Source organism: Aquarana catesbeiana, linkage group LG01 (genome assembly GCF_042186555.1).
Source record: "Aquarana catesbeiana isolate 2022-GZ linkage group LG01, ASM4218655v1, whole genome shotgun sequence".
Lineage (NCBI taxonomy): Eukaryota > Metazoa > Chordata > Amphibia > Anura > Ranidae > Aquarana > Aquarana catesbeiana.
In genome coordinates, this window is record NC_133324.1 from 549,839,782 (window position 1) to 549,864,457 (window position 24,676).

Genomic DNA, 24,676 nt, shown 5'->3' on the forward strand with positions numbered 1-24,676 from the left:
TATACATATAAACTAATGAAAGCACTTCAAATACATTTATATTAAAGGCCTCATTTGGAGCAGGACTACCCTTTGCCTTCAGAATCACTTTTTTCCTTCTTTGGAATGCTGTCATGCAAATCCTGCATTTTGTGGAGTGAGATTTGCCATCTTTAGAGAATGTAACTCTTTAGTTTGAGGGTTGAAGGAAAATGGAAAACATTTAGTTACTGCAATTTTGGTGTTGTGATATGAAAGCCATTTGCCGCCTTGAATTTTTTAGCAATATGATTGGAGGAAATATCCTGTAAAATAGGAACATCACAATTAAACAATGCTTACTCTATTGATTGTACACAGTTTTATACAATGAAATCCTATTCCTTGGCTTTTACATGACCATGCAAGGTAATTATGTGACCTAATGACCACCACAAAATGGCTTTTCATACCATTACAGATCTCTCTGTTATATTTATCCATAGGGTAGGGTTAAAGTCAGGGTAGGGTTGAAGTCATTTTTTGGCTTATAACACACTTACACTTGGCCAGAAGTAGGCAATAGGTAAATAAGAACGCATCCGACCATATTACTTTTTATCACTACCAGGAGTCCAGGTTTTCCTTAAATTACACCAGGTTTTGTTCCCTTGTCCACTGGTCATGCATGCAAACAGTTTCTGGGTTCCAGTGTGATGAGGCTTACAGTACAGTTTTTGTTGATAGGAATGGTGACAGGTTTCTTGATATAGCACCAGTCTCTATGCTTCCCTGCCACCCCTTTTGCCTACAGGTGCGATACGGCTAATGTCTGTGTAAGATCCATGCTGGGGCTAATACAGCCTTAGACCTCATGCATACTTAATTATTTTTGCCTCTAAATGCCTCTCCTTGTTAACCCAAGTATCCATGCACACATAGAAGTTTAAAGAAATTTGGAGGTAGAAAAAAAAACATCACTTGTGTGTACAGAGGAGGAGCTCAAAAGCGCTTAAATGTGCATAAACGTACATTAACGGTAGGCGCATGAATGTAAATGCAAAAACGCAGCTTTTTACCAGATTTTGCTGCTGGCAAACTTCTCTAGAAAAAAATGTGTCAATAGAATACATTGTGCATGAAGCCTTGATGACCTCCTTACCTCCCCATGCAACAGTGTTCAGGTCTAGCAAATGGCCACTCATGCTTAAGCGCTGCATCCCAGGAGGAAGGGAAAAGGTCACATGCTTACACTAACCTTAAAGCAAAACTACTTAACTCACTAACACATTTTCATATTTTGTCCCTTCCCCCTTCCTCTTACACAAATGCTAAAAAGTATTACAATTTATACCTTAGTGTTACTTTTTTGTGCTGCAAGGTAGCACTTCCTCATTGCCAGCCTAGGCCATACCAGCTGACTACTGAGATTGCTGTCACAGCTATCCCAGGAGGCAGTGTGTTACTAAGCCGCAACTTTTGCAATGCATGTGTGCATGGGCTGCAGATTTCTGCACATGCTCACAATTGCCGCAGGACACTATAGTACCCATCTACCTGAAACTGGCAGCATTTGTGCGCATGCATGGAAGCCCTCTGTGTATGCACAGATGTGCTGTCAGTCTTTGCCAGCTCCCAAACACCTGGCAGAGACCAGTGTCGAATCATGCATGCGCCATTTTTAAAGATGGCAGCATTGAACAGGGGGTGGGGAGGGAATTCATACTTTGTGTAATCCTGTTGTAAGTACTGGGTGTTTCCAAGGTTTTCACAGGCAAATAGAGTGGCAAGGGAGGAGAATAGGAAAGAAAAGTATCAGTGGAGGGTGCCCTATCCAGAGAACCTGTCACTTAGCCATGACTGAGCAAAACTGACAGATTCTCTGACTGGGTCACATAGGTACTGCTTCAATTCTAAAGTCATTTTGAATTGAAAGTCATTTCTGTCTATACCTGTCTGTTAGCTTTGACGTTCAGCCCATAACCACCATTTCATGTTGTTGATTCATTGTATCCATTATTGATATATTCTTTCTTTATTTTTGAGACTGTCCCCCTTGATACATTTCATAATTTTGGAGTTGTTACAAATGCACATGTAGTTTAGTTACTGAACATTTGACCTTTTTGGAACTCCAAGAGTTGGCTCATGTCGCCACAGATCAAAGCTTTAATTGACACATTTCTTTTACATACTGACATATACTGTGAATTGCCAATCATCCCAATGTCACTCCTATTCACCATTGTTTTATGGTAATTTATGTACAACCTTTCAAGTAGTGTTATTATATTATCTACATTGTATGATATATGTGCGCCTATTTACTGTGTGTGTGTGTATATATATATATATATATATATATATATATATATATATATATATATATATAGTTGTGTTTACATATCCTGGCAGAATTTATGATTTCTTGGCCATTTTCAGAGAATATGAATGATAACACAAAAACTTTTCTTTCACTCCTGGTTAGTGTTTGGCTGAAGCCATTGATTATCAATCAACTGTGTTTACTCTTTTTAAATCATAATGAGAAATCAGAAACTACCCAAATGATCAAAAGTTTACATACCCTGGTGATTTTGGCCTGATAACACGCACACAAGTTGACACAAAGGGGTTTGAATGGCTATTAAAGGTAACCATCCTCACCTGTGATCTGTTTGTTTGTAATTAGTGTGTGTGTATAAAAGGTCAATGAGTTTCTTGTCACCTGAAAGACCCTTGCATCTTTCATCCAGAGCTTCACTGATGTTTCTGGATTCTGAATCATGTGGAAAGCAAAAAAAAAGGATCTGCGGGAAAAGGTAGTTGAACTGTATAAAACAGGAAAGGGATATAAAAAGATATCAAAGGAATTGAGAAAGCCAATCAACAGTGTTCAAACTCTAATCAAGAAGTAGAAAATAAGGGGTTCTGTTTAAACTAGGGTTGCACCGATACCAGTAACAGACTGAGTATGAGTACTAATACTTATTCTCAAGTACTCGCCGATACCGATTACCGATACCTATTTTTACATTTTTTTTTTAGAACTTTTTTTTGGTGGAGAGGGGTTATTGTTTTAGGCGGAGAGGGGGGAGGGGGTTATTGTTTAGGATGGATAGGTGGGGTTATTGTTTTGGGCAGAGAGGGGGATTATTGTTTAGGGTGGAGAGGGGGTTATTGTTTATGGTGGAGAGGGGGTTATTGTTTAGGGTGGAGAGGTGGGGTTATTGTTTTGGGCGAAGAGGGGGGAGGGGTGTTATTGTTTAGGGTGGAGGGGGTTATCGTTTAGGGTGGGGAGGGCTGTTATTGTTTAGGGTGGAGAGGGGGTTATTGTTTAGGATGGAGGGGGATTATTGTTTTGGGCGGAGAGATGGGATTATTGTTTTAGGTGGAGAGGTGGGGAGGGCTGTTATTATTTAAGGTGAAGAGGGTTTATTGTTTTTGGTAGAGAAGTGGGGTTATTGTTTAGGGTGGAGAGGTGGGGTTATTGTTTTGGGAGGAGAGGGGGTTATTGTTTTGTGCAGAGAGGAGTTATTGTTTAGGGTGGAGAGGTGGGGTTATAGTTTAGGGTGGAGAGTGGGGTTATTGTTTACGGTGGAGAGGGTTATTGTTAATAGTGGAGAGGTGGGGGGGTTATTGTTTATGGTGGAGAGGGGGTTATTGTTTAGGGTGGAGGGGGTTATTATTTACGATGGAGAGGTGGGGAGGGGGTTATTGTTTAGGGTGGAGAGGTGGGGTTATTGTTTAGGCTGGAGGGGCGGGGAGGGGGGTTATTGTTTTGGGCGTAGAGGGGGTGGGGGTTATTGTTTAGGATGGAGGGACAGGGAGGGGGGTTGTTGTTTTGGGCGGAGAGGGGAGAGGGGAAAGGGGGTTTTTGGGAACCCAATCACTGCACTATAACACCCAGCAGACCTGTCCTCCCCCTCCAAGAAGTTCTGCAGCAGCAAAGCCTGGCTTAGTGCAGGACACACTACTCACCTAGCAGGCAGATCTGTCACCCCGCAGCCGCCCGCAGAGGAGCCCGAGGAGGAGAAGCACATCACCGGAGGACACAAAAAACGGAGCCATTGCGGGAGGGGCGGGGCTGTCATGAGAGGGGGCGGAGCCGGGGCGGGTCCACTGCGAGGAAGGGAAATCCCCACTGACAGCTGAAATGTTGTTGGTTGTTAAGGATGCATCGGCCCTGCATCTTAACAACTAATGACTGCCTGCATTCTTTTGTATACATTTCATCTGTCAGCGGGGGAATCGCGCTGACAGATGAAAGAGCAAAACCTAAAGGTATCAGTTTCAGGTATCGACGCATTTGCACGAGTACCAATACTCAACTGCAAATACCTAGTATCGGTATTGGTGCAACCCTAGTTGAAACCAAACCATGGTCAGGTAGACCAACTAAAATTTCAGCCACAAATGCCAGGAAAATTGTTCGGGATGCAAAGAAAAACCCACAAATAACTTCAGGTGAAATACAGGACTCTCTGAAAACATGTGGTATGGCTGTTTCAAGATGCAAAATAAGGAGGCACTTGAAGAAAGATGGGCTGCATGGTCGAGTTGCCAGAAGAAAGCCATTACTACACAAATGCCACAAAGTATCCCGCTTACAATACGCCAAACAGCACAGAGACAAACTTCAAACCTTCTGGCACAAAGTCATTTGGAGTGATAAGACCAAAATTGAGCTTTTTGGCCACAACCAGTGGTGGTGCGTCCATAAGGGCGCACGGGCGCCGCCCCCTCTCTCCAGCCACCCCCTCTATCACCAATAGATAGATTTATGCAATGCATGAATCTATCCATGGCCACCGCTGCCACCCCCTATTCAGTCGCCCGGCCCCTTTTTGGGCGTCGGGCACCTGAATTACAGCTGCGGGGGGCATTTTTGAAGCAGCTGATTAGAGCCATAGGTGCTCTGCTCTGTTACCTGTCACCTGATTGGCTGTAAATGACAGGCGCTGCTATTGGATGCCTATCAGGCATCCAATCATAGGAGAGGATGGGAGAAGAAGACATCGAGGACATGGAGGAGCATGGATGACACTGCTCGCCACCTGCCGCCATCACCGAGACAGGTAAGTGCCGAGCAGACGGCGAGCAGGTGGGCGGGGGGACACAGTGGCAGCATTCGATGGGCACAGTGGGAGCATTTGGTGGCACAGTGGGAGCATTTGATGGGCACAGTGGGAGCATTTGATGGGCACAGTGGGAGCATTTGATGGCATAGTGGCAGCACTGGATGGGCACAGTGACAGCGTTTGATGGCACAGTGGCTGCGTTTGATGGGCACATTGAGGCTGCAATTGATGGGTTCTTTTCAGACTTTTTCAGTTTGTTTGCTCTCCCCCACACAGAGGTGAATCGCTGATGTTTTGGGGATGTGTGAGCTACAAAGCCACAGGAAATTTGGTCAAAATTGATGGCAAGATGAATGCAGTATGTTATCAAAAATACTGGAGGAACATTTGCATTCATCAGCCAGGAAGCTGCGCATGGGACGTACTTGGACATTCCAACATGACAATGATCCAAAACACAAGGCCAAGTTGACCTGTCATTGGCTACAGCAGCATAAAGTGAAGGTTCTGGAGTGGCTTGCACAGTCTCCTGACCTCAATATCATTGAGTCACTCTGGGGAGATCTCAAATGTGCAGTTCATGCAAGACAGCCCAATACTTTACAGGAACTGGATGCTTTTTGCCAAGAGGAATGGGCAGCTTTACCATCTGAGAAGATAAAGAGCCTCATCCACAAATACCACAATAGACTTCAAGCTGTCATTGATGTTATAGGGGGCAAATACACTGTATTAAGAACTGGGGTATGTAAACTTTTGATCAGGGTCATTTGGGTAGTTTCTGTTGTCATTATGGTTTAAAAAGAGTAAACACAGTTGATTTATAATAAATGGCTTCAGCCAAACACTAATTATGAGTGAAAGAAAAGTTTTTGTGTTATCATTCATATTCTCTGAAAAATAGCCAAGCAATCATAAATTCTGCAGGGTATGTAAACTTATGAGCACAACTGTGTGTATATATATATATATATACACACACACACACACACACACACACACACACACATGCTCGCGCGTGCCTACACAGAAATGCAGCTATATTAAGGTATAAATAAAGGTAAACGTATTTGTTATTCGATTAGAGTGGTGGTGGGTTATAACCTCTGTCAGGTTTTTATTGTTGTCCGTGACTCCGTTATGGAGTTTCACTCTCTGTAATTGTCCTATCACCAGTGTCACTGGGAATGAACTTGAGGCTAAATTCTAAATTATAAGTTGCTACACTTGTTCTGGTGACAACTTTATAAGAAGAGATTTCCCTACCAAGTGAATGAAAATCTCTCTGATGAGATACAAATTCATTTATTACAGGTACTTATATAGTGCCAACAATTTATGCAACACATTACATATTGTACATTCACATTAGTCTCTGCCCTCAATGAGTTCACAATCTAAAGCCAGGTATGCACAAACTGAAATTTCACCAAGTGAGCAGGAACCAGCCAAATTTCGATGTGTCAACAATCAATCAATTGTTAGACCAGCTTCCGTCAAACAGTCCTGTTGGAAAGTCAGCATCCGCTATAGGGGGTCCTTGCTGTCAGTAAAATAGTGAAACGCGGGGGGACCTGTAAGTTGTTTTTTTTTTTTTTGTTTTTTAAACAGCAAAAAAGAAAAAAAACGCAGTGTGTGTACCAAGCTTGATGTTACTATCTCAAATGCATTTACCTATTAGAACCAATTTAGACAGGATTTATCTTATTTACAATCTTGCTCAGTATGAGTAAAGTTTTTGCAACTGGGGATGTAGTCAAGAAAAGGTGGTGCTTTTACTAAAGTCTCACCAAGCCAGCCAACTTGTGTTCATTTACACATTCAAGATAAAGGGAATCTGGTGCCCATTGAGGTCAAAGTTACAGGTTTCTTAATAACCTTCCCCCACTTTATATTCACCTTCGCCACACTCCCCGGCTCCCTTTGGGAAGGAAGGGAGGGGGGTGACCTTCTTGCCTTTCTACAAATTGTTGTTTAGAACTAGTCAGCTAATTGCCAGGCACAAACACTGTCAGGGAGGGAGAAGGTTATTACCTTCTCTATTCTCAAGCCCCAGATACATCTTTGTGGTGCCTGTGCAAATACTGAAGACATCCGCTTAGCAAATTTTTGTACATAGACCACTATGTGTTAGGACTGCACTGGGCAAAGCTGCCAAGCGGAGCCAAACGGGGCTGGTGTGTATGATACCTTAAGTGTTATTTTAGGTTTTTTTTCTTTAACTAGAAGTTGAAATTTGTACATGAATTTGATCTGGTGAACCTTTAGCCAAAAAGTTTTAACATTAGTAGAAATTTTTTTTTCTTCTAAAAAATGGTAAAACATAGAATTAAAATATTATAGCACTTGCAGTACATATTTACCTATATCATCTGTAGTGATTTTTAAAAGTCCTATCTGCTGTGGCATTGTTAGGCTTCCTATGGACTGTGCTGTATCTTATACTTTTAAACAGAAATACAAGTATTTCAGAAATAAAATATACAGCCTTTCCTGCAAAATCATATGTAAACAATAACGTAAAGTGTTAAAAACAAACTTACACATAAAAATGAGGTTTCCATTTAATTACAATCCAAAATCATAATATTAAATCAGAACCTGAAATGTATTACAAACACTCATTTCACATCTATTAAATGATTTCCATGGTGGACATTTTATATCGTTACTATAACTTACTAATTATATCCTAATAAAAATAAAATATATAGAGGCGTGGGAAATGCCGTAGCTTTGATCATTATAGCTTTGTAGAAAATAATACATTGTACTGTTCATGAAGCAGATATTTAGTAGCAAATATATTTTATCACAGCAGTATAATGTCAGTACCTATAATATATAATATAATATTATATATATTATATAATATATATATAATGTCAATATCTATACATATGAGTTTAAAGGGCAAAATGTGTGTGACAAATGCAACTTTAATTGTTTCTAAAACTATATGTACTAATTCTTTAATTAGCTTAGCTTGGGCCTATATGGCTATGTAAGCAAGCTCAATGTATATAGTTCTTTCCAAAAATACACAACAACATAAAATATAAGACACTCCTAATGAGTAAAGAGGATTTTGGACGATATTAAAATATACTCCTTGCCACATATAAACCCTTTAATCCACAATGACATGCATTAAATAGGTTCTTATATATCCTGTGACTGTAGATGCAGTAACATTGCACTGGATTTATGTCATATCATCGAAAACAGTGTTGGAAAACAAAGTGTTATGAGTAAAATAGTACATATACAAATGAATAGCAAATAAAGCACAAGAAATGAGTGAGGTATATACTAGAGTAATAAAATCCTAATATACTTTGAAAAAAACGGGTCTGCTGGTTCGGAACTATTGGGAGTGAAGGGACAGTCCAAAGTGTAGACCAGTCCCATGCTGTTTTCCTAGTCATGCTATACAAAATAAAGAAGAAAAAAAATCTAGCATTTTTAGAATCAATTGTAAATGACCCAAATTTACAAGTAATCAATATATCTTATATCAGTAGGATGCCAAAGGTGAAGTTCAAATATTTGGACATCCGTGATAAATGCTAGAAAGCAAGAAATGTGATGTGCTGTCCCGAAAAATAACCAAGCACTTTGATTATTCCTTGGCTATTATTTTAGACTGCAGTCAAGGAAAAAGCATTAAAGGAGATTTTGGGGTAATGTCCAGACTAATCAAATTAGGAGACTGTGTCTATGGGCTTTGAGCTTTGAGTGTGTGTTGATGGCATCAGTTTGACATCAGATCAGAACACTTCTGAGATTATTTTAAATTCATTGACAGAGGAATTTGACCTGCTTCAAGTAGGTTTTGCATTCCCATAGACTTGTATATGAATGCAAAACCTAGTTCAAGCAAACAAAAGCCCTCAACAGAGGCCCTAAAGTTTTTCATCTAATTCAGGTTACAAAATGAAAGCATGCCATTAGTTACCAAAGGCAATACCATTTTCACCCATTTTTTAAATTTCTGTAAATAAGCCCAATTATTTTAATGACTGTATATCTAAGTAAGAGCAGACATCACTGAAGGACATACTTGCTGCCCATATAAACCATTTAGACTACATATTTCTAGTGCAGCGTGGGGGGAATCTGGTTGCTATGGCAACAGAAGTTCTTCCTTTAAACACTTTTCATCGTGTGTGGCTATCTATCTTTCTCTTTCCCTCTAGATCTATATATCTTTACTAAGCTATAGTACAATGCAACCACATATACATAGTATATATATATATATATATATATATATATATATATATATATATATATATATATATATATATATATGTGTGTGTGTGTGTGTGTGTGTGGTAAGTAATTGTGTCTACAGATCACAATGCCAAGCTTATATATCTATAGGGAATGTAATAAAAAGGAGTGTTTAAGAGGTAGAAAACAGAGATTCATGTCTAAGAGGAATGAACTGAGATTTGTAAGAGTATCCAGGATATGTCATTAAATCTAAATCTAAATTCATATGTTAAACTTCAAATATGAACACAGGAAACTAGGGAGATGTTTCTATAGATGCAGAAGGCAAACAAAAAACCTTTATTAAGGGGAGCTGAGGTCACATGCTGTACCCCATTGGAGTCTGCTGACCCAAGAGAAAGCACACATACACCAGACTATGGTCAACCATACCTAACCCAGTGAACACAATAGCACAAACCATACCCAGAGTTGCAGTGCCATTGCTGTGTGTTAACCATTTGCTATTCATCCCAGACCACTGTAAAGTAACCCTTCCCTGTGCACAACCGTATCTTAATTTTTTTTTACTGAAAAATTTCCAACCACAGTACATTTAACTTTTTCTTCCATTCAAAGTACATTAGTCCTTCAGTCCTAGCAACCCCTATCCACTGCACATTAACCCTTTATTGTGCCCCAGTATCTGATGTACAATTACCTTTTTGTGTGCAATCTCCAGTCACTGTGAATTTCCTATTTAATGCACACTACTGTTTAACCAGAGTACTTCTTATTCAAAGCTCACTAACCATTTACAGTGTGACCACCATTCAATGTATATTTCCTTTTAAGTTGTAACCCACAGTTGCTCCACATTAAAGCAAATCTGTGGCCACGCCATGTGCATTCAATTATTTACACATTAACTGCTAATGAGCTTTAAAACAAGCATATACTAAACTCTGTAGCTGCAGGAACTGCGGAGAGAAGCACTAAAGTTCTTTAGGCCAGCTGAGCTTAACTTGCATCCCCCTCCCAAGCAGTAACTTGGAAGCCTTCTGGCCTTTTATTCTCTAAATCTGTAATGTAGACACAGAGGTGTCCGTTTATGAAGCAGTGATCAGCGGTGATCCCGAGGATCACCGCTGATCACAGTCCATAAACAGTTTATGAAACAGTGATAATCGGGGGAGAACATGTTTGAACTTGTTCTCCCTCCGATTATCTCTACACACGGAGAATCCTCATTGAATGACACAGAAAGGGCCAGTTTATGAAGCGGTGATCTCACCGCTTCACTGGTGATCTGAGTCAGAATTCACACTCCCAGGTTCACCAGCTCAGAGGTGGTGAATCTGGGAGTGAAGAGGAAATCTGGGGGGATCTGAGGGGGAAGGAGGAAGATTTTTAACTTCCTTATGCCTCGTTCAGACCCCCCAACACTGTAAGCATGTCCCCCTGTCATATTTATGTGTATACATATATATACATATATACATATAATGTGTATATGTATATATATATAATGTATGTGTATATACATGTATATATAATGTGTGTGTGTGTATACATATGTATATAATGTAGGGGGACTCATTATTTTATTAACAGTAATTCACGCCGTCTGTCCGTGTATTGAGCGGTGATAATTTATCACTGCTTAATAAACTGACATCTCTGTATTTCTGGTGCTGTAATCTCGTAAAGTCTCACGAGATTCCAGTATCAGGAGCCTTTCTCCACTGTTGAAAGCATTTGTAGATCTCTTCACTCCTCCAAAGGTGAAGCGATCTACAAAGCTTCATAAACTGGCACACAGAGGAGAAAAATCTTCACTGTGAATGCCGGAGAATGAAGCAGTGAATAGATTTCACTGCTTCATAAACGGACACCAGAGTAGGTACTTTGGGCAATGGAAGCCGAGTGAGCTGAGCAAATTACTGACCAAAAAAGCTGATTTTTCTATTATTTTCTTACTGAAGAATGCACGGCGCTTGTTTATGCACCTATGTGCACAGGCACATTACAACAAATGGGCTGTATTTTATCTCAGTAAAAAAAAAAAAAGCTGCACTGAGTTTTTTTCAAGCTGCACTGTGCAAGCGGCCTTAAAGAGATAACTTCTGATGTGAAGAAGCAGCTACGATAGTCAGAGAGGGCTTGTTTTAAAATTCATTTGTTGCTTTTCGAGAATATGTAAAATACTAGAATGTCCATAGCCTTGCCACGTATTCACTTTAAAGTTTTACCATGCTCTCCCAATCAATTTATTTTAATCAACCAGTCAATCCACCCATTCAAGTAACCCTTCACTGGGTAACATCTAGTATTTTACATACACAAGGGATTGCTTAGGAAAGCATTTCTGAGCAATAGATGGTACTGGTGATAAATAACCTAGAGTTGTCAAGTGGTGCTTTGAGGTTGGGTGACCCACACCATGAGGAAATGGGTATACCTTTGGCTTTCATCAAAATGTACATTCTTTATTAGACTTTAGAAGAAACAATGGTTACTATACCTAGCGCCATAATATTCATGTTCAGTGTACATTTCATATAGATGCTGTATTACTGTATGTATGAATAGTCAATGTATATCTGTGGAGACAGCATTAGGGGATATATTTATGTAGAGCGGCACAGTGGTGTAGTGGGTAGCACTTTCACCTAGCAGCACAGGGGTTGCTGGTTTGAATCCCAACCATGACACTACCTGCCTGAAGTTTGGGTGGGTTTCCTCTGGGTACTCTGGTTTCCTCCCACACTCCAAAGGCGTGCTGGTAGGTTAATTCAATCCTGTCTAAATTGGCCCTAGTATGTGTATGTATGAATGTGAGTTAGGGACCTTAAATTGTAAGCTCCTTGAGGGTAGGGTCTGATTTGAATGTACAATGTATATGTAAAGCACTGCATAAATTGATGGCTCTATTAAATCTATTAAAAATAAATGTAGAGGAAATGAGCTAAAGAAATATGGCTATAGACAGAAAAAGCAGATGTGCATATATTTATATATGGATATAAAAATATATAGAGAACTATACTCGCCCATAGAAAAAGCAAATAGATAAATATGTGTCCACAGACATAATAAATATGTCAGATAAGTTTTAGAAACTAAAGTACATTTGTTTATACTAGCTATCTATGCATGTCCACAAAGGCAGGGACCTAGGGGATAATAATTCACACAAAGCATCAGGAATACATATTAGCAGTAACAAAAATCAACACATTTGAGATAGAGAGAGAAAGGAAAATATATGAGGCGCTATGTATTTTTCACACCTGTGAAGAAATCCTCAGGAAATGAGGCTAAAAAGGTGTATTTACAATTGTGCAAGGCATAGAAGCTAACTATATAACACTTGCCTCATGCCCCATTGACTTTTGTCTTCCTGATGGCTACGATCCTCATTCTGCTTGCTTGCAATTTGTAGCAGGTCACGCATGCTGGTTGCGCTTCTACATTCAGGATGTGCATGAATGAGCTGTTGTACCTGAACAAAATATTATAGAACTTAAAATTCAGTCAAATCTTGTGGCAAGCTTGATATTTTAATTAGTTAGTAAGCTGCGCATTCATTGACTTCAGATAAATCAGCAATGCTTTTTGAAGCACATTGGCACCTGAAACCTGTCCATTCCTGACACGTATGGACATTTCTTTGTCGGTTATGTTGAAAACAATAATACAAAATAAGTTTCTTTAACAGCTCCCACATTGGATGCTTGATGCACGTGTGAACAGTTCCTAAAAGAGACAGAATGAGACTAGCATGATGGCATTTTAGACCACTGGCTTTATTTTGATGGTAAGCTATCTTTATTGATATGTGCAGGATAAGAATTGCATTACTTGCAGCCTTCAGTCGTAAAGGGGATGTCTGAATCTGACTGGCGGTTGTCAGCAACAGAGTTTTAACTTTGTCCACCTTAAAATTGTATTCATGTCTCTGTAGCGTTTTTTTGAGAGCTGTCAAAATATTACTGCATTCCTGTTACATGCACATTTTTGGTCATTATGTGAAGGATGCAAAAGAAGTACACAACACACTTAATTAGGCTTTTCTCCCACAAAATTTTAAATTAATTTAGTTCTCTCTTAATTCTCAGTTAATCCAATATTTCTTAAAAAGAAATGTTAAAGCATTTCATTTGATGGAAATGTTAATTTGTGCCTTGAATTAAAATAAAAACGTAGAAAAGTTTATAAAGCTGGGGATTCCAGCTGCATTTGGCTAGAAAAGTAAAAGTATCATATGATAGGATAACTCAGCTGGAATGGAAACCTTTGGATTTCTAGGTATTCCTTGTCCATGAAGGGCCCAGCCCTATGTTCACTGTTATTGTCCATCTCTTGTCATGGGTAACTGCAGTGACTGTGTGTGCGTGATAGGAGAATGGATCTTATAATAGTTTAAACATTTAAGCTAATATATGTTTATTTAAAGTGTTTGTAAACCTTACATATACCCTGCGAAGTGGTTATCCTCAGGTGATACACAGAGATGAAAGCAATCCTCCTACATACGTTGGATCTGTCTATCTGCAGTGTTCTCTACATCCGTTTAAAGTGCTGAATGTATATGCTTGTCTGAGAATTCAGAAAAAAAGGGGGTAGAGAGCTGAAGTTAAACTCTGCAGAGCTCAGTGAGGAGAGCTCTGATAGCTGATTGGAGGGAAAAGACACACCCCCCTTCACACAGCTTACGGGCACAGAGCTGATGCTGTCAATCTGCTGGAGGTCCCTCTCCTGTCACCATTTTTCTCTTGGTGTCAGGAAAACTTGACAGAAATGATTGATGCTAATGGCAGAGGAACGAAGCCGCAGACAGAAATGACAGTTAGTACACTTAATTGAGACATGTACCCACTATAAGGGATATGCTTTGTTCATATTTCATGTCTGCGGTTTACAACCACTTTAATTTTCCTTCACCTGATCTTTGGTTACATTGCATAGAAGGCACGAGACATGAAAATACACAAACCAGTACCACTGAACAGTGGCACGTAGATCTAAAGGATCATAAAGCACAAGAAGACACCTATTTTTTTTTCTATTGTGTTGTAAGTGCTCCCACTGAATACAGACTTTTGTGTCTTAGAATGTATAGAACCTTGCCAATGTCATAATTATGATTTAACAACAAAATTATATTTTATGTACATTAAAGTATATGATCGTACACTTTTTACAACTTCATAATATTCCATTGCAACACTTGGTAAGTCTGTCTGTTAACTCTTTTTGTTTTAACTAGAACATAACTGAAATATGCTTATTAATGCAGGGTATGAAAAATAAACACTACATGTTTGAAGATTACATATATGAAAACCTAATAAAAAATTTCTATTCCTAAGATTTACCGTTATATCAGTGGTCATTGTAAAATATGTTTAATATTTTTGCATCAACGACCGATATTTTCCAACTGTTGGCTTGTAATTACTTGTAAATATTGGTATAAATACCACGTGGTCAATGCATTGGGAAGCTGATTTATGAAAACTGTAGGAGAAACATTACAGCCAGCTGTTATGCATAACATTTGGCCAATTTATTTTAAAGTGAGTCTGTGTTTTGCCCATAAAGGGCAAATCAACAGGTTCACTGTCACTATCCCGGCTTTACATACTCACCTATCATTCACTCTTCCACTGCTCTGCATTGCTCTGCATTTGGTGCAAAGAAAGGCTGTCCTGTGTACACCTGACATCATGATGCACTGGGTATTTCCAATCAATGCTGGCAGCAAAATGGAGACGCACGAAAGGTAAGAAAAACTCATGTATGCGAAGCAGTTGAGGGCAGAACTTAAGAAAAACCTGTAATTTTGCCTTGCATGAGCAAAGCACAAGTTCAGTTCAAACCTAGGAATTAAATAAGGGTAGCACAGCCAACATTTCCTCTTTACTGTGCTCCAGTATCCATAAGTCAGTCCCCAAAAAGAGCAATTAGAACCAAACAACATACCTAGTCTTCCTTGCAGAGAACCTGCATCCTAGAAGGAACACGTTATAAGTTTTGTACTATAATAAATTGACTATGAAAAAAACTACTCAATTGCTTTATTAGTAGTCATCATAGATGTACAGCATGGATTTCAAAGAAACTAAATAGAAAGTTATATAGTTACATAGTCTACAAGCTTGGGAAAAAAGACACAGGTCCATCCAGTTCAACCTATGTGTGTTTAGTCCCTAACAATTCCCACAGCCCTGTATATTCTGATTCCTGAGGAAGACATCTAAAAGTTTTTCAACACTCTAAGCTAGTACCACTTCCTGGGGGAGACATTTTAAAAGTTCTAATGCCCCGTATACACAAGCGGAATTTCCGTCGGAAAAATCTTGGATGGTTTTTCCGACGGAATTTCGCTCGAGCTTGCTTTGCATACACACGGGGAGTTATTTACGAAAGGCAAATCCACTTTGCACTGCAAGTGCACTTGAAATTGCACGGAAAGTGCACTTGGAAGTGCAGTCACTCTAAATCTAAGGGGTAGATCTGAAATTAGGGGAAGCTCTGCTGATTTTATTATCCAATCATGTGCAAGCTAAAATGCGTTTTTTTATTTTCCTTGCATGTCCCCCTCAGATCTACAGCGACTTTACTTCCAAGTGCACTTTCAGTGCACTTTCAAGTGCACTTGCAGTGCAAAGTGGATTTTCCTTTAGTAAATAACCGCCACGGTCACACAAAAGTTCTCTAAACTTTCGACCATCGAGAACGCAGTGACGTACAACACTACGATGAGCCGAGAAAATGAAGTTTAATGCTTCCGAGCATGCGTCAAATTGTTTCCGAGCATGCGTGTTTTTTTGCGCGTCGGAATTGCATACAGATAAACAGAATTTCCGTCAAGAACGTTTTCTGACGGAAAAATAGAGAACCAGCTCTCAATCTTTTGCTGGCAGAAATTCAGACAGAAAAAGTTGGATAGAGCATACACACGGTCGGAATATCCGACCAAAAGCTCCCATCACACTTTTTTTGACGGAAATTCCGCTTGTGTGTATGGGGCATACCAGTAATGCACCCTTTCTGGAATCTATCGTTAAACCTCCTTTGTTCTAATCTCACAATTGTGGCCATGTGTCCTCTTCATGGACCTTAAAGTAATCAGTTTATTACTGAAGTCACCCTTGATATTTCTACATTGTAATCATATGCCCTCTCAAGTGCTCCTTCTCAACCTTTTTTTCAGTCACCCTTTAAAATTATCCACAGTCTCAATGCACTCCATTCTAAAATGCAAAAAACTATTCTAATAGTTTCACATATTGCAGCAACATCCACACACATTGGATCCCAACATTAAAGGTGATTTATTCTTCCAAAGCAAATACACCTTTGCACACTGGTACTGACTAGTATTTTTCTCCCTCAGTTTCTCTTCCTCACTAAGCTAATGTGACCCCAGTGCTCATGGAGAAGGGCAGGAGAGGGACAAACAATGCTGCGCAGGGGCCCGATGTTCTCTTTATCGACCAATGATATCATTGGTCGTTAGGACGCTGGCAGCTAGAAGGAAGCAATGGCGCACAATGAAAACCTTTGGCTTTGTGTAACTAAAAGGCAGGCTTGATCAACCCTCTGGCTTGTATACAATTTTTGGGCAATTTTGAGGCATTTTGCCAAGGCACCCAAGAAGAGACCTGAAGGCACCCTGGTTGAAAAAGGCTGGTCTATACAATTGAATATCATAGCTGAGGTCCTCCACCCCCCTTTTAATTTTGTTGCCCATGAATGTCTTTCCTGAGGATTGGTTACCAAACCTAAATTGCATATTCAAGATGAAGCCAAAGTAGGCGTGTATGCCAATTTTAATGCATGAAGTATTTTGCTAGCTTTGTTAGCTACAGCTTGACTTTGCATACTGTTGCTAAGTCTGTGATCTACAAGCACCCCTAGATCCTTTTCCATCACTGATTCTCCCTTGGGAGTCCCTCCTAATGTGTGTTTTTGGCACCCAAGCATATTACTTTACATTTCTCAGTTTTGAACCTCATCTGTCAAGTTGTTCCTGTATTGATGCTACACTTGTGTCAAAAGTATCCCCCTGCATAATGTGGTATCATCAGCAAACCCTGAAATTTAGCTCTTGGTTCTATCCACTAAATCGGGTGTCGGCAGGTTGTTGATCGTGATCAACCCGTCAACTGCACGCAGCCAATGGGTCAATCTCGAACACAGCCCCACACACAGTCCTGCCCCCACCGCCGCTCTCCTCTTCCCTGCAACGCGGAGTCACAGTACTGGATAGAGGGCGGGGGGCAGGAGCTGCTGGAACCAACTTTTTTACATTAACCAGCAGGTGATTGGTTGCCGGGCAGTCCTAGCAACCAATCACCAGCTTGTTAATATAAAACGTTAACTCCATCAGATCCTGCCCCGCCCCCTTATCTAGTACTGTGTTGACTTCTACCGTTCTCTGCTACGCTATACACCGGTGTAAGGTAGGAGAGTTCTACCTACACACTGGTGTGAAGGGAACAGAGGACACTACATGGGGGTGTGTGTGTGTGTGTGTGAAGAGGACATCGCACTGGGAGGGCAGATGACATTATGGGGGGGGTTAAAGGGGACAGAGTAAACTGCATGGGGGCACAGAGGATACTACAGTGGGGGGAGGGGTAGGGTCGTCTTAATGAGCGGGCACCCCTGGGCACTACCCAGGGGCCCCAGCTGCATGGGGGGCTGCATGGGGGGCTGCATGTGGGGCCCTGCACTTTACCTGCCCCCTTGTAAACATGTACTGCTCCTTCCCAAGCTCCTTCTTGCTTAGGGGGTGAATAAATATATTTTTCTGGGCCCCATTAGTTCAATAGAGGAGCCCAGAAGGTAAGAGCTGAGGGACTATTTTTTTATTTTCGGGGCGGAGGTACACCATCCTGCGCCCAGCCGCATGCTCTAGAGTTCCCGGCTCAGGGCCGGATTAACATAGGGGCTTTTGGAGCTGCAGCTCCAGGCCCCTCCCCCAATATAGGCCCATGCCAGTGGCTTATCTGTGTACTGTCCTGAAGGAAGAAGAGCCCTCTGTGTGCAGCACACATGGAAGAGACAAGTGTCCGCCGCTGCAGCCAAGTCCTGTCTCTGCCGATGCCTGTCTCCTATCAAAGGATCTCTTATGGGGCATACACACGGGCAGACTTTCCGACCGGACTGGTCCAATGGACTTTCCGAAGGACTTTTGACAGACTTCCTACTGACTTACGAACGGACTTGCCTACACACGACCGGACTACGGATGGACTTGCCAACACACGACCGGACTTTTTTTGGCGGACTACGTTTGCCGGTCTTCCCGACGGAGTTACGACGGACTTTCCGAATGAACGGACTTGCCCACACACGAACAAGTCCGTTCATTTTGAACGTGACTTGGGTACGACGGGACTAGAAAAGGAAGTCAATCTCACCGCTTTTAACAGCGAGATTGACACCTTGCGAGCCCCGTCGCAGGGCATACCAGGCCCTTAGGTCTGATATGGATTTTAAGGGGAACCCCCTATGCCAAAAAAACGGCGTGGGGGTCCCCCCAAGATCCATACCAGACCCTTATCCGAGCACGCAGCCTGGCTGGTCAGGAAAGGGGGTGGGGACGAGCGAGCGTCCCCCCCTCCTGAACAGTACCAGGCCGCATGCCCTCAACATGGGGGGGTGGGTGCTTTGGGGGAGGGGCCCATGTTGATGAGGACAAGGGCCTCTTCCCGACAACCCTGGCTGTTGGTTGTCGGGGTCTGCAGGCGGGGGGCTTATCGGAAACCGGGAGCCCCCTTTAATAAGGGGGCCACCAGATTCCATCCCCCCACCCTATGTGAATGAGTATGGGGTACATCGTACCCCTACCCATTCACTTAGGGAAAAAGTGTCAATAAAAAAACACACTGGTGCGGTTCAGGAGGGGGGGCGCCCCTCCCCCTTTCCTGACCGGCCAGGCTGCGTGCTTGGATAGGGGTCTGGTATGGATTTTGAGGGGACCCACGCTGTTTTTTTCAGCGTAGGGGGTTCCCCTTAAAATCTATACCAGACCTAAGGGACATCGTCGCCTCCCCCTCGCCGCAATAGGAAAATTTGTTTTTCCTGTTGCAGCGAGCGCGAGATGTAGTACCCTGCCCTTATGTCATATCTGGTCCGTCGGACCAGCATACAGACGAACAGGCTTTCCGTTAGGAACTGAGTCCGGGGGAGTTACGACGTAAAGATTTGAAGCAGGTTTCAAATCTAAAGTCCATCGGATTTCCGACCGAAACGGTCCGTCGGAAGTCCGATGCAGCCCACATATGATCGGATTGTCCGCCCGATTCGGCGGCTCCCCCACCCCAAAGCACCTTGTCCCCATGTTGATGAGGACAAGGGCCTCTTCCTGACAATCCTGGCTGTTGGTTGTCGGGGTCTGCGGGTGGGGGGCTCATCGGAATCCGGGAGCCCCCTTTAATAAGGGGGCCCTCAGATCCCGTCCCCCCACCCTATGTGAATGAGTATGGGGTATGGTTCAGGAGGGGGGGAGCCCCCTCCCCCTTTCCTGACCGGCCAGGCTGCGTGCTTGGATAGGGGTCTGGTATGGATTTTGAGGGGACCCACGCCGTTTTTTTAGCGTAGGGGGTTCCCCTTAAAATCCATACCAGACCTAAGGGACATCGTCGCCTCCCCCTCGCGTTCGCTGCAATAGGAAAATTTGTTTTTCCTATTGCAGCGAGCGCGAGATGTAGTACCCTGCCCTTACATCATATCTGGTCCGTCGGACCAGCATATAGACGAACGGGCTTTCCGTTAGGAACTGAGTCTGGGGGAGTTACGACGTAAAGATTTGAAGCAGGTTGTCCTCTGGATTTGGTCCGTTGGACCAGACCAGTCGGAGAGTCCGCCCGTGTGTACACGGCATTACACTCACACAGATCCTCAGTGTCCGGGAGCTGCAGGCAGCTGTCTGGGGGAGAGGCGCTGATGTCATCCTAACCAGCAGGCAGGAGCCCGGGAGGAAGGACATCGGCCATGCTGTTGAGAATAAATGAGGTTAGCATACTTATTATGGAGGGAGGATTGTGTAGAAACTGACCTGGGTGGGTGTAATGATTGTGCTAGGGGACAGTCCCCCCCCCATGTAATGTGCTCTCTTGTGCCCACTATGTCATGTGCTGTGCCATGAAGTACCCATTATGTCATGTGCTGTGCCATGTGAAGTGCCCACTACAGTATCTCACAAATGTGAGTACACCCCTCACATTTTTGTAAATATTTTATTCTATCTTTTCATGTGACAACGCTGAAGAAAAGACACTTTGCTACAATGTAAAGTATTGAGTGTACAGCTTGTATAACAGTGTAAATTTGCTGTCCTCTCAAAAAAAACTCTACACACAGCCATTAATGTCTAAACCGCTGGCAACAAAAGTGAGTACACCCATAAGTGAAAATGTCAAAATTGAGTCCAAAGTGTCAATATTTTGTGTGGCCCCCATTATTTTCCAGCACTGCCTTAACCCTCTTGGGCATGGAGTTCACCAGAGCTTCACAGGTTGCCATTGGAGTCTTCTTCCACTCCTTCATGACGACATCACAGAGCTGACGGATGTTAGAGACCTTGCGCTCCTCCACCTTCCGTTTGAGGATGCCCCACAGATTCTCAATAGGGTTTAGGTCTGGAGACATGCTTGGCCAGTCCATTACCTTTACCCTCAAGGCAGTGGTTGTCTTGGAGGTGTGTTTGGGGTCATTATGTAGGAATAATGTCCTGTGGTCCAGTCTCTGAAGGAAGGGAATCATGCTCTGCTTCAGTATGTCACAGTACATGTTGGCATTCATGGTTTCCTCAATGAACTGTAGCTCCCCAGTGCCGGCAGCACTCATACAGCCCCAGACCATGACACTCCCACCACCATGCTTGACTGTAGGCAAGACACACTTGTCTTTGTACTCCTCACCTGGTTGCCGCCACACACGCTTGACATCATCTGAACCAAATAAGTTTATCTTGGTCTCATCAGACCACAGGACATGGTTCCACTAATCCATGTCCTTAGTCTGCTTATCTTCAGCAAACTGTTTGCGGGCTTTCTTGTGCATCATCTTTAATAGAAGCTTCCTTCTGGGATGACAGCCATGCAGACCAATTTGATGCAGTGTGCGACGTATGGTCTGAGCACTGACAGGCTGACCCCCCCACCCCTTCAAACTCTGCAGCATTGCTGGCAGCACTCATACGTCTATTTCCCAAAGACAACCTCTGGATATGATGCTGAGTACATGCACTTAACTTCTTTGGACGACCATGGCGAGGCCTGTTCTGAGTGGAACCTGTCCTGTTAAACCACTGTATGGTCTTGGCCACCATGCTGCAGCACAGTTTCAGGGTCTTGGCAGTCTTCTTTGAGCCTAGACCATCTTAATGTAAAGCAACAATTCTTTTTTTCAGATCCTCAGAGAGTTATTTGCCATGAGGTACCATGTTGAACTTCCATTGAACAGTAAGAGAGAGTGAGAGTGATGACACCAAAGTTAACACAACTGCTCCCCATTCACACCTGAGACCTTGTAACACTAATGAGTCACATGACACCGGGGAGGGAAAATGGCTAATTGGGCCCAATTTGAACATTTTCACGTAGGGGTGTACTCACTTTTGTTGCCAGCGGTTTAGACATAAATGGCTGTGTGTTGAGTTATTTTGAGGGGACAGCAAATTTACACTGTTATGCAAGGTGTACACTCACTACTTTACATTGTAGCAAAGTGTCATTTCTTCAGTGTTGTCACATGAAAAGATAGAATAAAATATTTACAAAAATGTGAGGAGTGTACTCACTTTTGTGAGATACTGTGTGTCATGTGCTGTGCCATGAAGTGCCCACTATGTCATGTGCAGTTTCTACCATGTAATGTGCGGTGCCCACAATGCCATGTGCATTGCCCACCATGTAATGTGCTATTTCATGCAGTGCCCACCATGTAATGTGCTGTGCAATTCAGTGCCTACCATGTCATGTGCTGTGCCCACCATGTCATGTGCTGTACCATGAAGTTCCCACCATCTAATGTGCTGTACCCGACATGTAATGTGCTGTACCATGCAGTGTCCACCATGTTGTGCAGTGCCCACCATGTCATTTGCTGTGTTGCGCCCACTATGTCATGTGCTGCGCCATGCAGTGCCTACCATGTAATGTGCTGTACACACTATGTCATGTGCCGTGCATTGCCCACCATGTCATGTGCCATGCAGTACTCACAATGGAACGTCCTGTGCAGTGCCCACCATTTAATGTCCTGTGCCCACCATGTAATGTGTCGTGCAGTGCCCATCATGTAATGTGCTGTATTGTGCAATGCTAACCGTGTAATGTCCTGTGCCCACCATGTAATGTGCTGTGCCATGCTCACCATTGAATGTGCTGTGCAGAGCCCACTGCCATGTGTTGTGCCCAGGGCCATCTTTAAGGCAGGGCAAAAGGGGCAGCTGCCCTGGGCCTTGTCATTGTTGTGAGGCCCAAAGCACCTGCCTCATACTTTTAACTCCCAGGTTAAATTCCCTTGTCCCTTGAGGTTTTAGTCCCATGCTGTGTCCTGATATCTCTGTGTGAAGTTCTGTTACTAATGCTGCCCAGTTCTGCCCTATTGTTGTGTACAGATGACTCACCTGCAGTCACTGTGTTTACATGTAAATACTGGCATTGATATGTAAATAGCGGCAGCATTCATATGTAAATATAGGCGGTATTCATATGTATATCATGCCCCCCTGAGGTCATATCCACCATCACCTATACTGAATGCTGCCCACTGGGGGATAAAGGGGCATGCTTGAAAGTCCTGCCTACAACTGTGGTCATTAAGCCTACCATCAGCCTGTTCTGCAAAGGTAAGCAAATTAGTGGAGGGGAGGGTAGTGTGGGGTGTGCAGAGGTAGGCAGAGAAGGAATTACAGTTTGGGGTGCACAGGTGAGCAAGGAGGGGATGTATAGAGATAAGGAAGGTACATGCAAAGATGAGCAGAGGAGGCGGGTAGAGGTAAAGGGGAGGGGGATTGGAGTGGAGAGGATGGGGGAGGTTTGGGGTGCAGAGGTTAGCAGGGGTTTTAGGATGCAAAGGTGTACTGACAGGGAGGATAAAGATGTAGGTCACGTGTAGGGCACCCCATTAATTTCAATGGGCTGCTCTATGCATTACAAATGATGAAGAAAGTCCCAAACCACTTTTCAAAATCACATGGTGCCAAGGCACATATCAGCAGATGCGTGAGGGTGTCATTAACAATTAATGGCACTGCTGTGTATCTGCTAAAGGGCAGCATGTTTCTGTGGGGTCAGGAAAGTGATTTTGCATGCGTTCCCGACACACACAAATGTGAACGCAGGCTAAATGTCTCAGTTACATTGGTGGTCAGTGTAAACCTTCTCATTACATTGGTGCTTGGTGTAGAATCCTTTCATTCATACTAGTGGCCAGTGTGAATGTCCCCCTTACATTGGTGGTCAGTGTAAATCCCTCCTTACATTGGTGGTTACTGTGAATGCTTCTGTTACATTAGTGGTCAGTGTAAACCCCTATTACATTGGTGGCCATTGTTGAAACTCCTCTTTATATTGGTAGTCGGTAAAAAAAAAAATCTGCATTGCCATTGATCACACTCTCCCCTCCCCCCAGCACTGCCACTGACCTCAGGAGTCCTAGAATTCCCAGGAGTTTTCTGTCTATTAATGGGTTTCTTCATCTCCCCAGGCCATGGTGTGCAGGCAGTGAGGGGATGATGTGCTGTAACCTCTAGCAACCAATCAGTAAGCAGTAATGATGTGCAGTAACCTCTAGCAACCAATCAGTGAGCAGTTTTGATGTACAGTAATCTCTAGCAACCAATCAACGAGCAGAAATCACGTGCCGTAACCTCTAGCAACTAATCAGTGAGCTTTAATGTGTGCTGTAACCTCTAGCAACCAGTCAGTGAGCGGTAATGATACACTGTAACCTCTGGCAACCAATCGCTGCCTGATCTGATTCAGTAAACAGATTTTGAGTCTAGCTGCTATTTATTGTATGTTTCAGAGCAGGTGGAGAGCGAAACTGCATGGGGGGGTCCAAGAAAATGTTTGCCCAGCATCCAATCAATATTAAAGACGGCCGTGGTTGTGCCCACCATGTAATGTGCTGTATTCATGTATCTACCATGTAATGTGCTGTGCCCACCATCTAATGTACTGTGCTTTACCTCCCCTCATGTAACATAATCTGCTGTACCACTCATGTAATGTACTGTGCTGTACCCCCCACAGACTCTCTCTCTCTCACCCCCTTCACCCCCTCTCTCCCTTTATCTCTGTCTTATCCCCCTTCTCTCTCTCACCCCTTTCACCCCCCCTTCTCTCTCTCTCACCCCCTTCACCCCCTCGATCCTACCACCCTCCCTC

The 24,676-nt window shown here is 42.8% G+C and overlaps 1 protein-coding gene across 1 annotated transcript in view; it reads left to right on the forward strand.

Annotated features, from left to right (window-relative positions):
• Nucleotides 1–6,006: 6,006 nt before the first annotated feature.
• Nucleotides 6,007–24,676, forward strand: part of GNG7 (G protein subunit gamma 7) — a 340,259-nt gene continuing 321,589 nt past the window's right edge. The window contains exons 1-2 of the mRNA XM_073595744.1: nucleotides 6,007–10,358; nucleotides 11,158–13,077. The gene's annotated coding sequence lies outside the window, so the exon portion shown is untranslated. The remainder of the gene's footprint in view (nucleotides 10,359–11,157; nucleotides 13,078–24,676) is intronic.